We start from the raw sequence: 6,966 nt of genomic DNA on the forward strand, positions 1-6,966 counted from the left end.
CTTAGAGCTGGATCAGAGGATCTGCTCCCAGTGAGCCCTCCTCCAGCAGCCTGCTGGAGACTTAATCAGGAAGCTTAGCCTTAATCAAAAATACCTCAGACTATGGGGACATTCACATTCAAACCACCACACTGGCATAACATTATGCACAGAATTCTCTTTATAAAATACCCATAGTTAAATATTCCTTTCTAAAAAATTGTACCTTTCAGTGTATGTTTCATTTAGAATCAGCCAGTTTAACTTATTCACCTTTTAAAACATTTTATCTATTTATTTGAGAGAGGCAGACAGAAAAAGAGAGACAGAGGGACAGAATGGGTACACCAGGGTCTCTAGCCACTAGAAACTATCTCCAGACATACGTGCCACTTTGTGCATGTGGCTTATGTGGGTCCTGGGGAATGAAACCTAGGTCCTTAGCCTTTGCAGGCAAGTGCCCTAATTGCTAAGCCATCTCTTCAGCCCTACCTTATTAGTCTTTTCAATGACTTAGCTGCTAGTTTTATTGATTAATGCTTTTAAAAGAATATTTTCTTAGCCTTGGTATGTGGCTCAGTGGTAGAGCATTTGTCTAGTATGTCTGAGACCCTAGGTTCAATCTCCACCACCACATCTGCATGCAAAAATTGTCTTTCAGGCTGGAGAGACAGCTTAGTGGTTAAGACGCTTGCCTGCAAAGCCTAAAGACCCAGGTTTGATTCCTTAGTACCCACGTAGGCCAGATATGCAATATGGCATGAGTGTCTGGAGTTCATTTGCGGCAGCTGGAGGTTCTGGCATGCCCATTCTTTCTCTATCTACCTCTCTCTCTCTCAAATAAATAAAGAAAATATTTTAAAAAGTATTTTTCATGAATTTCTTAGTTCACATTCATAGAGATTTTTTTCTTCATTTAGTTATTTTTAAATAGATTTTAATTAGTTCAACTATTGACAATTATATATTTTTGATATATATTTGAGGCCATGAATTTTCTTAGGATTCATTTATAGTGCATATGTTCTATCTTGATATGTCACATTCTGTTTTTATTTATAAGTATATTGTTTGCATATCCATTACTTCTTTCATCCTAGATTCTTCTTCTCTAAGTGTATTTATACATCTGGATGCATAATTTTGGGGTTCATGGACCTATAGACTATCCTGTGTTATGACACCCAGTTCTCCCCTTAGGACCAGAACATGAATCCTCCGGAGCGCAGGGTAAGTTGCTTGCCAATGAGTCACAGCTGAGTCCTTGTTTCGGCCAGAGCTTCTTATACTTTTTCAACTTGAGACTACATTTTGACCAAGAAATTTTACATGACCTTGTGTATAGGGGATGCATAGCAAATGCACAAAGCAAACATTTACTGATACTAAGTCACAAAGAAATCTCTTTAAAATAACTCTTTGGCACATATAATTTCACCATTTATTAAAGATGAGAGCAAATTTGTATACTACAAGTGTATTGATACTTGTTTGCTTTTATATAAAGAATTAAACCATGGATGACTATTAGGGACTGTAGGATATAGTATCTTCAACATTTTTCAGAGTTGATTGATATTTTGATTTTGTAATTGTCAGTGTGGAGAATGCCATATCTCATAAATACATAGTTCAAAATAGTCTAAACATATTTTAGGGCCACTTCAGAAATTGTTGGAAGTTTGTCCTCTTCCCAAGCCAAAATTCATTTCACAATTTTTTTATGAAACTCAAGTCAGAAATTCAAACATCAATTTTTAAAAGAATGAAACATCTAATACAATACAATTCAAAACTACACAAATTTGATGCTTACATACTGAGGAATGACGTCAGGATAATATTAAAAACTTTATTTTCCATGACCAGACCATTATGTTTCTGTATGAGTAGAAAACTTCGTAAGCGCAGTAAAAACATTTCAGTTCATAGCATACACCAGTCTTGACTCTGAGTTGAGGTGTCTCGGGCAGAGTTTGTGGGCACTGTGTGACATAAAGTCATATGTAGAGCAGAGTGCATGTGCTGAGTTCAAAGCCAAGGCCATGTTGAAATTGTGTGGTACAGCACACGTCATCAGTACAGGGCACACCACGCATTTGTCACATATTTGATTTTCAACTAATTTTTGGTTGTTGCATGTTCAGAAAAGTTTTACTATTGTCTTTTTTTTTTTTTTTTTGCTATTTTTGTATTCAGCTATGTGACCTCACATAGACTCATGATCCAATTTAAGAAATTGGAGTTTAGACATTGCCATGAACAAAAGGAACTGGTCACACATGGCCGCACCCTTTTCTGGGAATGGTCCTTATGTGACTGATTATGAGGTGTATAAAGGCCGCCTTTGGGGCAAGTCTAAGGGACATCGCAGACCCAGAACTCTCAATAGGAGTTATTCCTTCCTTACGGCTGCACAGTGGTTCAGCTGCTCCTTTGACCAGTCCTGTTTTCCTTTCTCTCTCTTAGTTGTTGCTCAGGAGGACACTGTGGACAAGTCCTGCACACAATGTCCTCAGAGTCTGTCTCCTGGGAAACCTGACCTCAGACAAGTCTGTCTTCTGGTTGATGTGTCTTTTCTTCATGCACATGTGTGATGGCTTTGATCCCTGCAGGTGGAATCACCAGGCTAAAGGGCACCTTCAACCTCACCGACATGGCTCAGCAGCTGTCCCGTGGCTGTGCCAGCCTCCTCTCCCAGCATGCTTCCCACCCTCACCAATGCTTGCCAGCTCTTCCCTTGCTGCAGCTTCCCCAGGTCACACCAAGTCCACAGGAGACGGTTTATAGGAAGTCTTCAAAACATGTTGGTGCCTCTCAATCTTTAGTAGTGTGTGCACATTCACATTCATTGCTGTGCTGGTTCGAGTGGAGGGTGTTCCCTCAGCCTCATACATTTGTGACGAAGCCAGTACTTAACCCCCAGCAGGCAGAGCATTGGGGAGGTGAGGGCTTACTGGAGGAGGTGTGTCATGGGGGTGGGCCTCGAGGTGTATTCGTCTAGCCCTGCTTGCCAGTGTTAGCCAACCAGCTTGCTTCTTCTCCTTCCTAAGTGTTGATGAGCTCTGCCATCTGCTCCTGCCAGGCTCTCCTTCCCACGATGAGACTTTCTTGAAACTGGAAGCCAGAGATAAACCCCTTCTTTCCATAAGCTGCTTCTGGCTGGCTGTTGGTGCCCGTTACAATCACTAACACCCCTTTTGTTGTTGTTGTTGTTAAACAGATGTAGTTAGTTTTCTCAGATAGCCTGAAGAACAGAACCAGGGATTAGAAGCCTGGATTCCAACCTCTATTTTTCCCAGGAAGAACTGTGTGGCCTCTCCAGACCTCATCTTTATTATCTACTGGACACAAAAGTGGGAGTGACACTAAGGTCACACCACACTGACACGTGTGATTCCCCAGCTCGGTCCCTTCTTTCCTCCCACCTCTGTCCCATTCCTCTGCCCAGAGCCATGATAGCGTTTCCCTTAGGGACTATCTTCTTTCTCCTCAGAGATAGAAACCTGTTGCTTTTCATACTGATCAGGACTCTGGGTTGGGTTTAGGATGGAAGAATGCCTAGAGGTGAGGAAGAAAACATGTATGTGACTTCCTTCCTCCCCTTTATTGTTGCCCCCTCCAGACTAACCTCCTTCTAACCCAACTTTCTAACTTCCCCCTCAGTGGTCCTGACAATGTCCATCACTTCATATTGAATAGTTTATTTCCTATTTTGTTTGAGACGCCATGTGCTGCAGTCAGGTTTGCATTGCTGGCAGAAATCACCCGACCAAGAGCAGCTTGTGAGAAATAAAGGGTTTATTTTGGCTCATAGGCTTGAGGGGAAGCTCCATGATGGAAAGGAAAATGATGGCATGAGCAGAGGGTGGACATCACCTCTTGGCCAATAACAGATGGACCCCAGCAACAGGAGAGTGTGCCAAACACTGGCAAAGGGAAACTGGCTATAATCCTCATAAGTCTGCTCCCAACAATACACTGCCTCCAGGAGGCTTTAATTTCCAAATCTCCATCAGCTGGGGACCTAGCATTCAGAACACCTAAGTTGATGGGGGACACCTGAATGACACCCCCACACCATGTAAAAAAGATCTGGTCCTTTAGAAGTGAATGCTTAATTACATGAATCAATTTCTATAGAAAAAGTATCCCATACTATGGAAATATATGTTGAATGAAACCCTGTTCTTTCCTCAAAGTACACAGCCTGAAGGCAAGATGTGGTATATCCGCTTAAATGAATAAAGGCCACAGATGGGGTGTGATATTTGCAGACAGCTACAGGTGTGGCCAGGCATAGTGGTTACCTTCTCATTGTTGAGACGGAGCATCTTACTAGAAGCAGCGTGTGGGAGGAAAGCTTACAGGAAGGACACAGTAGCGGGGAGCTCCATGAGGGCAACAAGTGAGGCTAGGCTACCATTCCTCCAAGGCCAGTCCCCACTGACACACCTCCTCCAGCAAGGGTCCACCTCCCAAAGACTCCACCAGCTTAATCACAAGCACATGAGGCTAGAGGCTATGAGAGCTGTTTCACATTCAAACCACCATACCAGGAGTGAGGCTTGTCTGTCCTGGGTTTGGCAAAGGAGCCCTCAGCAAGGGAATGAACCTGACTTAGCGCCAGGGGAGTGATGGAGGGGAAGGGGAGCTGATATTGTCTGTCCTGCTTCTAGCCATGCTCCTGATTTTAGTGTGTCTTCGTGCAGAGAAACAAAAGGAAGCTGAACTCAGCGCTGGCTTTGCAAGATGCTCAAAGGCCCTTCGCATCTGCTCCGTGGGAGAACTAGCGTCTCTCAGTATGCGGTCACCATTGGCATCACCTTTCTTTCTGACTCAGTCTCTGGCTCCTTCTGCTGAGATCTTGGGGATGGAGGCTGGTTTTATCTGAAAGGTAGGCCATTGTTTTCACATACAAAGATGCCCAGTCAGCCATGACAATAAACCAACATGAGTTTTATCTCTGGGCTAGAGGGAAACAGCAAATTAAATTATCAAATTAAATAGAAAGCGGGTCCAAGAGGAAATAAGTACAAATCTCTCTCACGCTTTTCTTTTCTCTCCCTTTTTCTCATTTTGACAAGTTTCATTTAGATTTGGACTTTGACGTTGGCAGCAGAATTGATCAACTCTGGGCAGACATCTGTGCTCCTAGAGTGTAATGACAGGATAGGAGAGGAAGATGAAGACACTGGGAATTGATTAAAGAACATATGGAAGGTTGGAGAGATGGCTTAGCAGTTAAGGCACTAAGGACCCAGGTTCAATTCTCCAGGTCTCACGTAAGCCAGATGCACATCTGAAGTTTGTTTGCAGTGGCTAGAGGCCCTGGTGTGCTCATTATCTCTCTCTCTCATAAATAAATTAAAATAGTTGTTTTTTTTTTTTTTTAAAAATAACATATGGGAAGAATCAGTATAAGTTATACAACTGAGTTGAATTCCAGTGACCAAAAAATGTTGAAACAAATGGCTGGTCAATGTCCGCCTCAGATGGAAATGCCACTCAGTCATTTCCCTTCCAGGAATAATGCCACAAACAATTACAGAAAATTAACTTTATACCTGAATTCCCAAGTAAAAAGTGAAATGCTCCAGCCACTTAAATTCTCAAATGAACACACAAAAATTGACAGGTAATATCAGCATATTGTTTCTTTGAAGCCATATATCCATCCACATGTGTGAAAGTTCTGGATGCAAGAGGAGACTGAGCAGGGAGCACCGTCTTGATGGGTTAAGCAGAGATGAATTTTCCATGATTTTATGTAAATGAAGACAGGCTGGCATTGTGGGTGGGGGTGAATGCCAGGTGATAGGATCTGCTTCTTTTAGGGGAGGATTCAGGCCGCATCTTCCCATCTCCAGCCCCTATGAACTCCCTGCATCCCCACACAGAGGTTTTAGGAAGGAGAACACATTGTAAGTGTTCTAGGAAGCTCAACTCCAAAGCCTTTTGGTATCTCCGTCCCTCTCTTCCTCTCTCCTTCTCCCTTTCATTTCCTCTCTCTCTTTCCTTCCCTCCCTCCCTTTCTTTCCATATGTGTATATGGTGTGCATCATGTGTTTCATATACTTGTGGACACATATATGTTTGGAGGACAGAGGTCAACATCAGGGGTTTTCTTCAGCTGTTCTATACTCTGTTCTTTGAGACAGGGTCTCTTGCTGAACCTTGAGCTCACTGGTTTGACTGGACTAGCTGGCCAGTGAGCCCCTAAGATCCCTGCCTCCACCTTTCCAGTTCTGGTATTTAGACATATACCACCATGCCTGGCATTTCATGCTCTTGCTAAGGATATGAACTCAGGTCCTTATGCTTGCTCAGCAAGCACTTTACCCATAGTTCCTTGGTGCATTCCTTGGCATTCATTTCCCATAAAGCTTCACATTAATGTAACAGCGTCACAACTGTGCATATCTTTTCATTAAGTTGCTTTCCAGTAGGAAGAGCTAGTATAGTGTTGTAATTCTATTAGATGCAAGCAGTTGTGAAGAGAAAACACTCCAGTTTTTTCTTTTTTAAGACTTTGAATTGAATCATTATGTTTCCCTAATAGGTGAAAGTCCTTTTGTCTAGCAAATTAGATGTGGACAGATGATTACTTCAGGTTATTTTGAGAGGATTTCCTCCATTTGTTTGCATTTGAGGTATAATGTTAGTATAATTAGTATTAGCATAAATAATGTTAATTCTTGATCACAGACACTAAATGAGGGGAGCCACACCAGGAGACATAGGAAATGGCAGATATTCCAAGATATTTTTATTTGGCCTTGGAATATACATGGATGCTTACTTTTGAATATGAGAAAATGGTTGACATTCCAAAAATTTATTTCAAACCAAATTAAGAAGCCACACTGAGAAGACTTCATGGCACCGGAACTAAGAGGCTGTGTCCAGCTCCCATCCTGCCAACCTCCGTTCATTCCACCTTGTGGCTCACTTCACGCTGTGGAAAAGCATGAAGGACTCTCCAAC

Source organism: Jaculus jaculus, chromosome 1 (genome assembly GCF_020740685.1).
Source record: "Jaculus jaculus isolate mJacJac1 chromosome 1, mJacJac1.mat.Y.cur, whole genome shotgun sequence".
In the NCBI taxonomy this organism is placed as follows: Eukaryota; Metazoa; Chordata; class Mammalia; order Rodentia; family Dipodidae; genus Jaculus; species Jaculus jaculus.